Source organism: Thamnophis sirtalis, unplaced genomic scaffold (assembly GCF_051295495.1).
Source record: "Thamnophis sirtalis isolate CommonGarterSnake01/CBP01778 unplaced genomic scaffold, rThaSir2_p1.2 scaffold_15, whole genome shotgun sequence".
NCBI lineage: Eukaryota > Metazoa > Chordata > Lepidosauria > Squamata > Natricidae > Thamnophis > Thamnophis sirtalis.
The window spans coordinates 42,937,144-42,954,315 of NW_028261395.1; positions in this window are offsets into that span (position 1 = coordinate 42,937,144).

Genomic DNA, 17,172 nt, shown 5'->3' on the forward strand with positions numbered 1-17,172 from the left:
CTGCACTAGCATGTCGCAAGCAGAGCGACCCCAAATTTTGGGAAAGGTATCTGCATAATAACCGCGCTCCCATCCGTATTATTTCACCTTAGCTTCTGCTCGCAAGACATTCCAATATTATAGGGGTGGCTTGCACACCCCTGGCAGATGCTTAAAAAGGGCTCTTGTTGAAAATTTGGCCTGTTTGTTTTTATACATATGCATGCATACACACATTCACAGGTGCACAACCCTGGCTTAAACTGCTTACTACCCACACACTTCTCCTGAAATTTCTCCGGAAACCAGGTCACCTCCCGAACAACCTTTTGACGGGGAAGATTCGTTAAATGTCGAAACACACCTTGCCCCTCCAGAATCTGCATTTCAAATTTCGTCTTAATTTTGTTTGATTTGAAACCCTTCCCTTTTGTTCCTCGAAAATCCTGCCTTTCTTGAACGTCCCCACCTGCTCTTTCTTTACCCTCTCGGACTGATCAATATGATTTTTACAGCCATAAAGGAAGGCAGCGTTGAACGCTGGCGGTTTTTTGGTGTGTTTTTTTTACGAGCAATGGACTTTTCTCTCCCAACTCATGCCAACACCGACCGGATCGTGGTCCTCTGTGGACATCTTACTAGACAGTGCTGGATTTTGTCAGTGTACTCTAACACTGTCTGGTAACGATGTTTAAAGAGCGAGCCAAACTACTTCGTTGACCGGAAGTTCTTCAATGTGCCAGAATCCGAATCGAGGCTAGCTAAAAGATAAAGGTTATGCTCGTTCCTGACTCTAAAGGGTGATGCTCATCTCCGTTTCAAAACTGAAGAGCTAGCGCTGTCCAGAGATGTCTCCGTGGTCACGTGGCCGGCATGACTCAATGCCGAAGGTGCACGGAACACTGTTAATTTCCCACCAAAAGTGGTTCCTATTTTTCTACTTGCATTTTTTACGTGCTTTCGAACTGCTAGGTTGGCAGAAGCTCACTCCGTTACGCCGCGCTAGGGATTCGAACCGCCGAACGTAGCCACTGAGCCACCGCATCCCTAGCTAAATGTGTGTAAATCGGTATAGAGGCTGGTGAGAGGCACCGAGCCTAATTTAACTGAGCTCAAACTGTCGCTCTAGACCGTGCTTTTTCAACCTCGGCAGCTTTAAGAGGTGCGGACTTCAGCTCCCAGAATTCCCCCCCAGGCAGCCAGGGGAATTCTGGGAGTTGAAGTCCAGACATCTTTCAATTGCTGAGGTCAATTCTGGGGTTGTTTTGGGGTAAATAAATGACATTGCCCATTGGGAGGGGAGGTGAAGATAGGATTGGAAAAGGGGCTCGGGATTGCGTTTCCCCCCCCCTGCTTTGATATGCAGCTTGACTCGCTTACGTGAGACACCTGGCCGGGAAGCCCCACTGCTCTGCCCACTTGCATGCTTGCTCTCTCTTTGACTCCTTTTTGATGGAGGGAGGGGACTCTTGGGCACGGATTCTGGCTCCTCAGAATAGTGGGGAGGGGGAGAGATAAAGGAGACGGAATAAAGAGCATGCATGCAAAAGAACACATAAAGATCCACAAGTAAGAGAAATGCACTGGAGGAGAACGCAGCCAAAGGAACCAAAAGTTTTAGGTAGCAAAAAATGCCACCAAACTCTGATTGGGGGGGGGGGGAAGAGAATCAGAATTGTGGTTGGAAGCCGCACAATTCGCTGAATTTATATCGCGCATGCAACGATATTTATTACAGGGGAGGGGGAAATCTGGTAAATCCACTCGTAATTCTTGGCTCAGGCAATCTTGCAAGGGATTATTTTGAAGATTAAAAAAAAACCGAGACCCTTGGGTTGTTGTTTTTGTCGTGTTGTTGTTTCCCAAGGCACAGAGTAACCACAACTGCGCACTCCTCAGAACCACTCCGCTGACGTTCACCCGGCTTGCCCCGCTGCTGCTCTGCCCTCCAAGGGAGGGGAGATATATGCCCTACCCTTGTTTAACTTTTCGGGCGAAGGGATGACTTGCATGCAGTGCGCCAGCTCTTGAGCTCCGCGGCCCAGTGAGTCATCTTAGGTCACGCCCAAGTCGGTTTCTCCAGAACTTGGCTCCTTTTCAACTTTCCCGCCCTGGAGTTTTCAGAAAGGCTTAGCTCCCCGGCATGGTGCTTCTGGAAGTCGTTTGAGAAGGGGCACATGGACTACGGGCTTCCCGTCCTTGACCTCGGAGCCACATGGCCCATCTCTCTCTCTTTCTCCCTCTCCACTCTCCCTCCCTCTCTCCCTCCTTTTCTCTCCTCTTTCTCTGTCGCTCCCTCTCCCCCTTCCTCTCTCCCTCTCCCTCCTCTTTCTCTGCCTCTCTCTCCTCCTCTCTTCTATCTCCCTCCCTCTCTCCCTCTCTCCTCCCTCTCTCTCCTCTTTCCCTCCCCACTCTCTCCTCTCCCCCCCCCCGAAATACAGACTGGGTGGGTAGTTTTCCAGCATGTCAGATTCAAGCTAAGCCAGGGACGGTCTCAGCCATGCTTGTCCCCCCTCCCTCCCTCCCTCCCTCCACCCCCTCCTTCCTCTTTCTCTCCCTGTCTCCTCTCTCCCTCCCTCTCTCTTTTCTCTCTTCCTGTCTCTTCTCTCTCTCCCTCCCTGTCTCTCTCCGGCTGGGGAATTCTGGGAGTTGAAGTCCTCCAGGCTTAAAGCTGCCAAAGTTGGAGACCCCCGATCTGGATTTAAAATCTGGATCCTGGTCAATATGACTCGCGTGGCCCCTTCAGCTTGTGCACATCGCCCTTTGGAGAAACTGCGATATCGATATGCTGTTCATGATCAGCGCCAATGTTCACGCCGATGGCTTTTTCTTCATAATTAGTCATTGATCGCTTTTATGCTCTTTCTCCCATTCAGGGGCAACGGCACAGAAAAACGACAATCATCATCTTTCCCTTTGCTTACGTGGAGGCTGGATGCAGACAAAAGAGTTTAAGGAACTCTTCCCATTATGTGGGGGGGAATACTTCGGTTCCCCCCACCCTTGAGGTCCTCTAACCAGGCTTTCTAAGTGGACTCGAGTTGGGATATTGAAGCGAACGCTTCAACGCTCCACAGTTTTGCCGCCGACCAAACCGGCTTCCCTCCTTCCTCCTTTCTTAGATTTATGGTCTCGATCATCATCATACCGAGGAGTGGGAGATGGGGATGTGGGGTTACTGATTAACCAGGCAGAAACCCGGTTAAGGAAATGCCGGAACGACGCCCCGCCAAAATTGACTTTTGCCGTGGGGGCTGCAAGGGAGGGAACTCTTCATGCAGAGCATGTTTGCTTTGGAAAGTGGGTGGGAATTAAATTAAAACCCCCAGGCGTTTTGGACCAGGTGTGTTTGTGTGTGTGCGGGTGTGCGCGCGCGCGTTGTGCGTCTCCTCTTGACAATCTTTCCTTTTCTGGTTCCCTATTAAAAGCTCTCCCACCCCTTGCTGTTTCCTTGCTTCGTCGCTCCTTCGCTGGGAGTTTGTACATTCCCAAGCCAAGACCTCAGTTCCAATTTTGCGGCGGAAAACTTCATCCTCTTAGCGGCCCCGACGTTCAGTGAGTTTTGTCTTCGACAGAATTTGAGTCGTGGTGGCGCGGTGGTTAGAATGCAGTATTGCAGGCCAGCTCTGCCCACTGCCAGCAGTTCGAGCCTGATCCTGGCTCGAGGTTGACTCAGCTTTTCATCTTTCTGAGGTCGGTAAAACGAGGACCCCGATTGTTGGAGGGCGATTAGGCTGACTCTGTAAGCTGCTTAGAGAGGGCTGTAAAAGCACCACAAAGCGTCTAAGTCTAAGCACTTTTAACTTTTTACTTTTAGACTTTTAAGTCTAAGCACTATTGCTATTGCCTTCAATGCTGGTGACCAGGCCAGGGGGAGCTTCATGAATTGGGTCGGGTGGTTGCCGAAGGAGATTGGGAGGGGGAGGGAGAGAAAGGGACCTTCATTTAAGATTGGCCTTGGAGCTTCAAAGAGCAGAAGAGCCGTCAAGAGGGCCCATCACTTGGCAGCCCTATAAAACAGGAAAACCACTCTCTCTCTCTCTCTTTAAAGATTCTCTTGTAGTCGCTGCTGAACTCTGTCTGTCTGTCTATCTGTCTGTCTGTGTGTCTCTCTCTGTCTCTCTCTCTGTGTGTGTCTCTGCCTCTCTCTCTTTCTCTCTGTGTGTATCTCTGTCTCTGGGTCTCTGTCTGTCTCTCTCTCTCTCTTTGTCTCCCTGTCTCTCTCTGTCTCTGTCTCTGTCTCTCATTTCGTTAATGAATATTCTCAGTTGAGCACAGTTTTGGGAAGTTGAGCCAAGTTCTGTGCAGTGACAGGGCCTTTTTTTATGCAGGTTCCAAACACCCGTCCTGCAAATGCCAGGAATTGAATTTTTTTTTGGGGGGGTGGAATCCTTCTTCATTTTTTTTTTGCCTTAAACCATATGGCCACTTTTAACCAGATCCTTCTCCCTGAGCCAGATAAGCAAGATGAAATTCAAAAGACGCGCCCAGAGATACAGCAGGCAGCCACCCCCAAAGCAACTGATTCCAATCCCACTGATAAGCCCTAGGAGTCGAGCAACTGACGTTTTGATTTTCTAAGAAGGGGCATTTGGCTAAAAATAAAACGTTTCCTTTTTCTAACTCATTTTTTATTTATTTATTTATTTTAAAAAGTGAAAACTAATCTAAATTGCGTTTAGAGCAGATGGGACCCGGTGAGCACCGACAGCCCCTGAACTAAAGTTCTCTTTTGGAGGGTCTCAGAAACGGGAAGGGAGAGGAGAGAAAGGGAATGACCTAGAACCTAAACCGCTAGTCCTTTCTGTCTTTTTTCCTCGCCGACGGTTGAGCCAGATGGTGATCCTGCGTGGCCCAGCGCCTGCCTGCCTTGCTGCCTGCCTGCCTGCCTGCCTGCCTGCCTGCCAGCCGATCGCTGTCTTACCAGACAAATTTAGATCTTACTCTATCGCTGTCTAATACTGTCTGGTAATGCCGTCGATTTGCATTGGCATTGTCTTCGCCCCACGGAGTGGGGGAAAAAAATCGCCTCTCTGCTTAAAGCCCTAAGGCTCACCGACACGGGGTGGCTTCTCCGGGTGTCTGGGTGCGGCCCGAGCACCTGTTTGGCTCCATCCGGGTTCAAAGTCTGCTTTTATCACCGTGAGATTGGCCTTAATATAGAGAAGGAATCAGCCTTGATAAGCTGCGCGGGTTTAATTCACCTTCTCCGGGTTGCTGCAGTGCCGTGACCACGTAGGCCTGCCCGAGAAGTCAAAATTGAGCTGTGTCAACAACAGCCACACCCAGCTTAGTTCCTCGTTTCCTCCTGGGGACGTGAAGAGGCTTGGCCAATAGCCGAGTCCCTTAACCAAACAGCAAAGCACCTTCTGGGATTTGAACGGGCTATTTTACATGTTTGGCAGTTATAATAACCTCTAAGCCACAAGCTCTCCTCCCTTATCAGCTGAGCCAGGGGAATGATTAGATGTTTCCTCAAGGCACCTGGTATGCCCCAAATATGGGAGGGAGCATATTGCTTCCCTTTTGCCTTTCAGCTCCACCCTAGGAGCCTTCCAGGCAGAAAAAAAACATTTTTGTATTACATTTTTTGCTGATAAACTAAATAAAGGGAGACTAGTAAAAATCTATTTCAAGCTATTTAGCTCTCATCAGCTAGCCATACCTGATGGCTTTGGGATTCAAACCTGGGCTGCTTTTACATGTTAGGCAGTTGTATTAGCCTCTAAGCCACAAGCTCTCCTCCCTTATAAGCTGAGCCAAGGCAATAATTAAGTGTTATGTCAAAGCACCTGGTATGTGGGCATACCAGGTGCTTTGACATCTCTCTCTCTCTCTTTCTCTCTCTCTCTCTCTCTCACACACACACACACACACACACACAATCCTTTCCCTTTCCTTCTTCCATTATTTCTCCCCTACTCCTCTCTTCCTCTTCCCCCTCCTACCTTCTCTCCTTCTCTTTCTATCCCTTCCCTGCTTCCTCTCCTTTTCTCTTCCTTCCTTCCCTCCCTCTCCTCTCCTCCTCTCCTTTTCTGTTCTTGTGGTTATCTCTTTTCTTCTCTTCTTCTTCTTTATTCCCGCAAGCCCAGTTATAACTTTATACTTGTCATTTCCCATTCCCTTTTCTTCACTATCATATCCCAACTATTTTTCATCTATGTCTCATTCTTGAACATATGCTTAATATTAATACTTATTTCTCTATTCCCCCACCTCTTCTCCACTTTTTCATTCAATAGTGTGTTATCTGGGTTCTCTTTCTCTCTCTCTCTCTCTCACACACACACACTCTCTCTCTCTTACTTCCTTTTCTAAATTTCCTTCTCTAACCAGTCGTAGAATCTTCCCCATGTCTTGAACTACACCGATTCCTCTTTCTCCTTTTATGGGCTTTTATGGGTCAGAAGGAGTGGACCATATCTGGCCTATTCCAGTAGTCCTCGACTTACAAGCATGGTTCATTTAGTAACCACATTAACAATGTCACGGACAAAAGGACCCATGAGCCTTTTTTCACCCTTAACGACCGTTGCAAGCATCCTGCCGGCCATGTGCTCAAAATTTGGGCATTGGCAACCAACGTAGTGATAGTTGCAGCACCTCCATTTCTGACCTTCATGGCTGATCAATGGGGTAAACTGGATCTCCTTGGGGTTCACTCAGCTGCAGTGATTCGCTTAACCCACCGTGGCAAACAGGGTCATAAAACCAGGCAGGGCTCACTTAATAACCCCCTGAACTTACAGAACAACAGTGTCGGAAGGGACCTTGGAGGTCTTCTAGATCAGTGTTTTTCAACCACTGTGCCGTGGCACACTAGTGTGCCGTGACATAGTGTAAGGTGTGCCGTGGGAGAATTATTTTATATATAGTCAATATAGGCACAGAGTTAAAAAAATTTAACATTTTCTAATGGTGGTGTGCCTCGTGATTTTTTTCATGAAAAAAGTGTGCCTTTGCACAAAGAAGGTTGAAAAACACTGTTCTAGATCATCCCCCCCCTGCTCAGGCGGGAAACCCCATTAATGTCAAATGGTTGTCCAAGCTCTTCTTAAAAACCTCCAGTGTTGGAGCATTTCCAACTTCTGGAGGCAAGCGGAAATTCTGGCGCCTGTGGTGGTCGTAAGGCGAGGACCCTCTGTGAATGTAGAAGCCGCAGGTCCTTAACCCAGTGAGCCCCGATTAAACCTCTAGTCTGCTGCCTCATCCACAGAGAACACACAACAGGCCATTTTTAACGCCTGCAGCGGTTGGGCGGCCCAGCTGTTGAATTGTGAAGTAATGTTCAGGGCAGGGAAGACGCCTTCCCTCCCTTCCTGCAAATTTAGGCTGAAATTAAAGCCTTTGTCCTCCCCCCCCCCCGCCCTCCCTCCACTCCAAGCAGGAACACATGAGTTTTGTGATCTTTGTCCCTGTACGCAAGGCACAGCAGACAAAAGAGAATTCTGCCACTATCCTGGGAACAAAGGCAGCGTGTGGGCCATTTCCCGGCATTTCTCCCTGGGGTGGGGTTGCTTTGGCCTGAGAAATGCATGATTCAAACTTGTCCTGTTCCCCCACCCCCCACCCCTAAACACACACACACACACACACACACTCCCCACTCCCAGACTAAAACCTCAAGCATTTTTGAGCATGTAGGGGCACCCCAGCCGAACAAAGCATGCCAAAAAAAAAGGGGGTTATTGAAGATTTTTGAAACTAATTCAGGATTGTGTACTTAAATAAGGAGGAGGGGGAGGAGAGAAGGAGGAGTGACGGAAGGCAGGAAAGAAGAAGGAAAAAGAGGAGAAGGAAGAGGAGGGGGAGGGAGGAAGTAAGAGAAGAAAGAGGAAGAGGAGGAGCAGGAAGAGACAAGAGGAGTGATGGTGGTGGAGGAGGAGGAAGAGGAGGGGGAGGAGAGAAGAAGGAATGATAGAGGGCAGAAAAGAAGAAGGAAAAAGAGGAGAAGGAAGAGGAGGCGGAGGGAGGAAGAAAGAAGAAAGAGCAAGAGGAGGAGCAGGAAGAGACAAGAGGAGTGGTGGAGGAGAGAAGGGGGAGTGACAGAAGGCAGGAAAGAAAAGGAAAAAGAGAAGGAGGAGAAGGAAGAGGAGGTGGGATGAAGAAAGACAAGAAAGAGAAGGAAAAGAAGGAGGAAGAGCAGGAAGAGACAAGAGGAATCGTGGTGGAAGAGGAGGAAGAAGAGGAGGAGTCACAGAGGGCAAGAAAGAAGAAGGAAGAGGAGGGATGAAGAAAGAGAAGGAAAAGGAGGAGGAAGAGGAGGAGCAGGAAAAGACAAGAGGAGTGTGGGTAGTGGAGGAAGAAGAGGAGGGGGAGGAGAGAAGGAGAAGTGACAGACGGCAAGATAGAAGAAGGAAAAAGAGGGCGAGAAGGAAGAGGAGGGATGAAGAAAGAGAAGGAAAAGAAGGAGGAAGAGGAGGAGCAGGAAGAGACAAGAGGAGTGGTGGTGAGGATGGAGGAGGAAGAGGAGACAAGGAGGAGGACAGGAAAGAAGAAGAAGGAAAAAGAGGAGGAGGTGAGGCATGGGAGCCATCCAGATTGGACTCCAAACTCCTAGGATCTCGTAGTCCACCCTTAGCGTGAGAGCCAAAGAACAGCAGGATGTGAGTCAGGAGGAGCTCTTGAACTCGAGCCCCAGAGCCTGGGCTGACGTCACAGAGGAAGCCAAACCCTCGAAATCCTTCTCGGCTTCCTGGGATGGGTGAGCCTGGCTCCCTACCTCTTCTGGCCTTCCGACAGGCAGCTTTCCGAGTCTACCTTTCACCCCTTCCAGATGATGGGAAGTCCCGTCCCACCCCCTTTGCCAACTCTGAATGCTGCCAGGGTCCATTCATAGCAGGTGAAACCCGGCACCCCCCTCCTCTTCTTTTTTTTAAACGAGGCTCCTCCTTTTCACTCCAGGCTCCGCCCACTAAAAGCCAGATAAACTCCAGTTTAAGTCCAAGCCAGTCCATGGCGGGTGGCAAGGTAAGACCCACTACGCAAATCAGTCAGGTGGGCAAACGGGGACACTCAGGTGACATTTTAAAAAAAGATTTTTGTTTTTAGTCTCACACACACATTTACAAGTATACATTCTTCTTAGTTATGATCCTTATCTTTGAAACATTCATTTTTCCATATAAAAAACTAAAATATACGATCGGGATTGCTTTGCTTACCATCCCATATGCCGATTTTCTTTTACCTCCGCCCTACTTTCCTTTCCTCCCTCCCTCCCTTCTCTCCTTTCTTCTTTCCTCCTCTCCTTTCCTTCTTCCCCTTCCCCTTCCTTTCCCCTACTCCTCTCTACCTCCTCCCCTTCATACCCTCCCTCCTCCTCTTTCTATCCCTCCCTATCTTCCTCTCCTTTCCTCTTTCTTCTTTCCCTCTCCTTCCCTCTCTTCTCAGGACACTTGGGTGACCTTTATCACGAATGTCACTCACGTCACTTTGAAAAAGGCCCACATCATTCTCTCTCTCTCTCTCTCTCTCCCTCTCTCTCTCTCTCTCTCTCTCTCACACACACACACACACACACACACACACACACAGAGAGAGAGAGAGAGAGAGAGAGAGAGAGAGAGAGAGAGAGAGAGAGAGAGAGAGAGAGAGAGAGCGCTATTTAATCCCTGGGGAAGATGCTCTGTAGAATCCCAGCAAATAGGGTTTCCTGCCCAAGCAGTGGGTTGGACTAGAAGACCTCCAAGGTCCCTTCCAACTCCAGTTATTCCATTCTATCCCTGGGAACCCCTGGAGGATCCTGGCAAATAGGGTTTCCTGCCCTAGCAGGGGGTTGGACTAGAAGACCTCCAAGGTCCCTTCCAACTCCAGTTATTCCATTCTATTCTAAATTTTCTGCCTATCCTAACTTTATTCCTTCTTCGTGTGTTACCTTAAAGAACCTTCACCGTCCCGGATCATGTGAGAAGTCCCCCCCCCCCCCGCCCCAGGTGACTCATGAAAACCTCTGGCCCAACCAGTTTGGGAAGGTAGGCGGTCAGGTTGAGGAAGCGTTTTGGGATCATGAAAAAAAAAAAAAAACCCCTGCCAGTTTCCTTTTTGCGTCTTGGCTCACAATGAATTTCCACCCTTTGCGTATGGATGGCTGCAACCTGGTGCCACCCAAATCCCCAGCAATATTTTATCCTCTTCTATCCTCTGCCAGGCTGCGCAAATCAAACATGTCAGCGTTGACTTACATTCCTGGCAGAAATGCGGCAAAATTGTTGAGGCTTTTTCCTTTCTCCCTCAATCTCCCTTCTCCTCCTTCTCCTTTCTTTATTTAGATCTGCGCGGAAAAATGCTCCCGTTTCTTGTTTATACGATGTTAATAAAAAAAGACGTGGATTTCTAATTTGGTTGTGAATTATTTATTTACACACACACACAAACAAACAGAAAAAAATAAGCCTCCACATAAAAAGGATGTTTTTTTCTTCTTCTGGTTAATCACGTAGAGATGATGATTGGCAGAAGCACCGTAATGCAATGCTGTTGGGCGTGCCCATCCCCATATTTTTTTCATTTGTACTTCAAATCATTTTTAAAAAAAGCATTCATGTTCTATTTTTGCTCTCAAAGCTCCAGATATCGCACAGGGAGTTCCCCTTTGAAACAACAACCCTGTGGGGTAGGTCAGACCAATGAGGATCCTGCTCATATGGCCGTTTAACAGTAAGAGGGTTGGAAGGTACCTTTGGAGGCCATCTAGTTCAACCCCCTGCTCACGCAGGAGACCCATACTAGGGATTCGAACCGGTGAACTGCTGACCTTTCTGATTGACAAGCTCGGCGTCTTAGCCACTGAGCCACCTAGCCAAGCTGGAGTTTGAACCTGGGGCTTACTGATGGTCTTCTAGCGACTGCATCCTTGGCCCTATTTTTTCATATAGGTAGTCCTCAACTTAACAATGGCTTGTTTAGTGACCGCTCGGAGTTCAAGAGCACTGAAAAAAAGTGACTTATGACTGTTTTCCACACTTAGCACCATTGTAGCACCCTCCCTCCCCCAGTCACGTGATTAAAATTCAGACACTTGGTAACCGACTCATATTTATGACGTTTGCAGCGTCCAACCTTCTGCTACTCAAAAGGAGTCTGCAAAAGGAGATATAATAACACCTCAAACCATGTGGTCCACCATTAAAACCATCTTTCCAAACAGCCACCGTTGCTTCCATTGTCTTTTTTCCCCACTTGGAACTGAACCCAGATGGATATTTTCTTCCAGCAGCCCCCAAAAGCTTGCCAGGAATCCAGGCAGACCTCCCCCCCAGCAAACAGACACCTCCCTTGAACTCATCCCCGTGGTGGCTTCGTCCCATGGCCTCGTGCCAAACAGAGCGTCCTTTGTCACTTTCCTCCAGTTCTCCAGGTGCCTCGCCTTGACCTCTGGCGTCCTTGTTTGCCAACTGGGGCTTTGGCAAAACGCTGTGGGAAACTGACCCCCTTGGGGCTTGGGCAAACAAAGTGTGATGAGGATGCCAGCAAATCATTCACAACCGGGGGTTTCCCTGGCCTGGGATCAAATGTGAGGTGTTGTTTGTTTTTTGCTTGCCCAGAAAAGCCCACTCATCCAATCCGGACCAAAATCGAAAACTGGATTAATTCTCCAACAGCAGTTAACGCTCCCTCCCTCCTTGGGCAGCCCTAGATCAGGGGTCCCCAACCTTTCAGACCTTAGGGACCACTGCATTCCTTATTTTAAATCCTGCAGACCACTAATATGATCTGCCTACTGACTGGATGGGTGGGCGTGGCTATGGGGTCATGTGACTGGGTGGGTGTGACCAACTCGATGTCACTCAGGTCGAGGGGCACCTCGTCTGCCTCTGCTCGCCCCTCCCCTCGCAGCCCTTCCTCGCCTGCCTGTTCCAATTGCTGGAGCTAAGCAGCCACCGGGAGAAAGAGTTGGCAAAACAGCTCAGTTCAAATTGGATCTGACCGAGAAGGAGGCTCAGTAGAAGCACCTCACTGAGGACTAGGAGCATAGGCTTTCCAAGCAGAGGGAAGACCTGCAGGAGCGCAAGGCCAGGAATCGGCACCTGTAGGCTCAGCGGGCTGAGATGGTCAGCCAGTTCCAGGCCATGATGCAGTCCCACTGGAACGAGGCCTCCAAGCTCTTCACCACCAGCAAAGCCCCCCACCAGGAGGCTGAAGCAGACCCCAAGTTTAATTTCTGCCTCCCTCCAACCCGCACAAAAAGACCCCAAAGGGAGAGACTCTCTGCAGCAACACAAGCGTTCATTGCATGTATCCATCCCAGGGGTCAAGAGTTTGAGGACCCCTGATATAATGCAATATAAAAAATGCAAGTTATTTTTCTGCGGACCCCCACAATTTTCTCACGGACCACCGGTTGATGACTGCTGCCTTAGAGCCTTGCAAAGGATGGTGGCTGCTTTTTTGCAAACCAAGATGAAGGGACTTTCCCCTCCACCCCCCATAAAAACTCGGGCTCCACTCCTTGGTGGGAAGAAGGAAAACCAGCCTGGGAAACCAAGTCCAGGTCTCAGGGGGGAGAAACATTAAACCACTGTTACATGAGAGGTCAGGGAGAGAGGTCCTCGCCAGTGCTCCAAGAGCTGTTAATTTCATTTACAAGCCAGCCGTCTGCTTTAAGTCAACACCGGCTGGCAATTAGTTATTAACCACTGAGGACTGTGGGAAACTCTCCATCAATAATAACTCGGCCAGCTTCAGGACCCAACAACCCACAGGAAGCCCGGAGAGCTGCTTCAAAGCATCCCATCATCCCCAAGGCTTTTTTTTTTTAGTGGAAAAAAACTATTTTCAAAGTCTCTCTCTCTGCTGCAGGCCCTTGTCAACACAGAGGGCTCCAGATGGCTGAGCTTGCTTTCCCCCCCAAAAAAACAACCCCAAGAGAAGTTGTGTGAAGTTCACAAGCAGGCATTTGATAGAGAGATTAAGAAGCCCGGGAGGTGGTGGTGGGGAAATGAGCCACCCCTACCCTTTCATTCTTTTCCAACATCTCAGTGTTGGCCTACTGCTAATCCGAACTCCGCCGTGCCAATGATTTACTTTAAGGAATGCCAGCCGGATGATGATTATTTTTTGAGCGTGACGCCATCCCTCATCTGCCTTCCTGTTTTAACCTTCGCTGTTTAATTCGGCTTTCCGGGACGACAACTTATGCACTAGTTGCATGGTGCAGATCTGTCTTCTCTCTTTCTTTCTTGTTTGAAAGAGATTTTATTTTAAACACATAAACAAAACAAGACATAGATTAAAACAACAGAAAAAACAAACAAACAACAGCAGATCCATATCAGTACGTCTTTACAATTGGTGCTTTTCCTTCTATATATTTATGTTTTACATTTGTGATCCCTTTGTTCTTTACTTATTTATGTATACTATTCCATATTTATTAGATTTTTTTACAACCCCTGGTAAGCCCCAATTATGGGAGGAAGCTAACTGCTTCCATCATCTGTCCTTCGGCTCGTCACAAGAGTCCATCACGACAGAAACCCAATATTTTTACTGAAACCCTTTGTTATATTTGTGTTTTTTTATTTGTGCTGATAAATAAATAAAGGGAGACTAGTATAGATCTATTTCAAGCTATTTAGCTCTCATCAGCTAGCCATACCCTTACTGGGATTTGAACCTGGGCTATATTGCACACTAGGCATACTAGGCAGAGATCTTAGAAATTCCATATTTATTTATACGTGACTGTTTATATCAGAATATCACTTTACATATATTACACGTTGTATACTTACTATGGTTTGGCTACTTAACATTTCTACAACATCGCTATTTTACTTATCCCTACTCCTTGTGGCTATTTTCTAACCATTTATACCATTTATTCCATATTAAATAATATTCCGATTCCTCCTTTCCTTGTATTTCTTTTGTCAGTTTATTTCCGCACATTCTAAATTTTTTCTTATCACCTCATCTTACTTTGATACTACCTTGTTTTTCCGATTCTGGGCATACGTTATTCTAGCTGCAGTTATGTTATGCAGGTATTGTATTTTCCTACTGTATTTTTGGGGGGTAATAATACCCATCTCCTCTCCTCTCTTCCACTCGTATTTTTTTCTCCTCCCCCCCCCTTAGATATAAATATTTATAAATATTTATTATAAAATAAATATTTATTTTCTCCTGTTTGCCAACTTCAGAGTTAATATTGTCAAGATCGCCCCGGTGTTGGCGGATAAATAAGTAACGTTCACAAAATGATCTTGGCTGTTTTCATCTGAGATGCCCCAGCCAGGCAAGGCTCTAGATCTCATGATTTGGAAGGAAGAAGGGACTAGGATAAGCTGCTGCATTATACTAGCTTTGTCTGCACCAAATTGCTCTTTTTCTTTCTTCATATGGACTGCTTCGTTCTCTCTTTCTCCTTCCCACCCTCTGTTCACCTGGTTTGTTAACCCCAAATCTATCTCGCCTCCAGCAAGTTAAAAACCATGGCATGTGACAGGGAGGAATTCCTCTCCCCCTCTTCCATGCCCATCCATTTTCTCTTTCATGCTCTGCCTTTTCGAGGCTGATTACTGATCTGGGGCAATCGGCTGGAAAACCACTTTTCAAGCAATGGCCCCCTCCCCTTAAACCTTTCCTCCCACACTTCTTTGACTTCACTAGGAAACATGTGGCACCTTGCTCAATATTAGTAACTGTGGGAGGGATCTTGGAGTCCTTGTGGACAACATTTAAACATGAGCCAGCCGTGTGCAGCAGCAGCCAAAAAAGCCAACACAGTTCTAGGCTGCATCAACAGAGGGATAGAATCAAGATCACGGGAAGTGTTGATACCACTTTATAAGGCATTGGTAAGGCCACACTTGGAATACGGCATCCAGTTTTGGTCGCCACGACGTAAAAAAAAATGTGGAGACTCTAAAAAGAGTGCAGAGAAGAGCAACAAAGAGGATTAGGGGACTGGAGGCTAAAACATATGAAGAACGGTTGCAGGAACTGGGTATGTCTAGTTTAAGGAAAAGAAGGACTAGGGGAGACATGATTGCAGTGTTCTAATATCTCAGGGGTTGCCACAAAGAAGAGGGAGTCAAGCTATTCTCCAGGGCACCTGAGGGTAGAACAAGAAGCAATGGGTGGAAACTAATCAAGGAGAGAAGCAACTTAGAACTGAGGAGAAATTTCCTGACAGGCAGAACAATTAATCAGTGGAACAGAATTTGCCTCCAGAAGTTGTGAATGCCCCAACACTGGAAGTCTTTAAGAAGGTGTTGGATATTCATTTGTCTGAAGTGGTGTAGGGCTTCTTGCCAAAGCAGGGGCTGGACTAGAAGACCTCCAAGGTCCCTTCCAACTCTGTTATTCTATTCTATATCCCTATAGGGCCAATCCCTATTTCCAACAAAGTCTTCCAGCAGATGAACAGACCCACAGCCCAGCCTTATTGCAAAGTCAATAAGTGATCCACCGCTCGATAAACCGCTCTACCCGTTTCTTCCCCCACCAAAAAGGGACTCCAGTTTCCGCCTTTTGCAAGCAGCTCAGCTCTGGGCAGGAACGTGGCAAGCTCGTGCCCGTTTCTTGGGCTTCTTGATGGCATCGGGGATGAGGTCAGGCAGGGGAGGGTGGCTCCACCCAAGATTGCCGCTGGCTAGAAAGAGAGAGAGAAGCAGCCACGGGGAGGGCTGCTCCCGAATTCTTTTCCTCATTCTTCCTGCTGTTGGTAATCGCAGAGCCACATTCTTGCGTTTGTGTTCTAAAGTCCCAAGCTGAAAAATGCCAGGCGCCAGACACAGATCATTAATTCCTGCCTGGAACCTCAGTTTCAATAAGACTCGGTTCAGCTTTCTCACCTCGCCTTCCTTCTAACCCAGGGATGGTGAACCTTTTCAGCACCGAGTGCCGAAACCGGAAAGTGGGTGCATGCATGTTGCATGCGTGCATTCCGGGATGCCGAAAACTCAAAAGACTGCCATTTTTCGGGCTGTTTTCAGGCTGTTTTCTGGGCTTTTTTCAAGCTATTTGGGGGGTCATTTTTCAGAATGTTTTTGGCTCGAAAAACAAAAACAGCCTGAAAATGGCCTGAAAAACTGGTTTGGGGTCATTTTTCAGGCTGTTTTTTGGGCAAAAACAGGACAAAACAAGACAAAAACAGTTTGGAAATGGCCTGGAAAACTGGTTTTGGATCATTTTTCAGGCTGTTTTTTGGGCAAAAACAGGACAAAACAAGACAAAAACAGTTTGGAAATGGCCTGAAAAACTGGTTTTGGGTCATTTTCCAGAACATTTCCAGGCTGTTTTTTGGGCAAAAACAGGACAAAACAGGACAAAAAACAGCCTGGAATTGGCCTGAAAAACTGGTTTTAGGTCATTTTCCAGGCCATTTTCAGGGCGTTTTTTGGACGTTTTTCAGGCCATTTTGAGCCATTTTCAGGGCCACAAATGGCTCAAAAAACAGCCCCCAAACCCAGCCAGAAAATTGCCCAAAACTCAGCCTAAAATGGTGTGGAAACAGCCTCTTTTGTGGGTGTTTGTTTTCAGGCCATTTTCTGGTGCTCCAACACCCATGAAGACCAGTTGGCGATGTCACCCACAGAGGGGGGGGGGGCGTCTCCATGCCACCTCTGGCACGCCTGCCATAGATTCACCCTCACTGTTCTAACCCCGTTGCCATCAATACCTGATCCATAAAGACAAAGTTAAGAATAGATCCTCAGGGAGAAAATCCATCTTCCCTGGCCGCTAAGAGTCAACATCGACCCACCTAATTATCTATCCAACATGTCGAATGGGTTTATACGGGCCATTTTTTTTCTTCTTCCCCCCCTCATCCTCCTTTCCTTTGCTGCTACAACAAGAGACCATGTTTCAAAAGCAAGTTCCTTTGCCACCGGCTGTCATATCATCCAGTATTAAATCAGAGTCCAAGGCAGAGCTTTCCTCAAAGTTCCAATTTATTAAGAGAGACCAGTTGGCACATCTGTGGAAAACCCGCATCTGAAAGCTTCCTGGGTTCCCCCACCCAGTTGAAAGTTCAAGATTTTGCCCCCCACCCCAACACCCACAAGTCCATCCCATGGTCCAATCTTCCACTGCCACGCTGGCATTTCCACCCATCCACTTCCGGTCAGGTGCAGAAGTGCGGAGACAAAGAATGACCTTGGGCTTCTAGAGAGGAATGTTTTATTTTGACAACAACACATTCTACAATTCTACTCCTTACTATTCCCCCTCCCAATTACC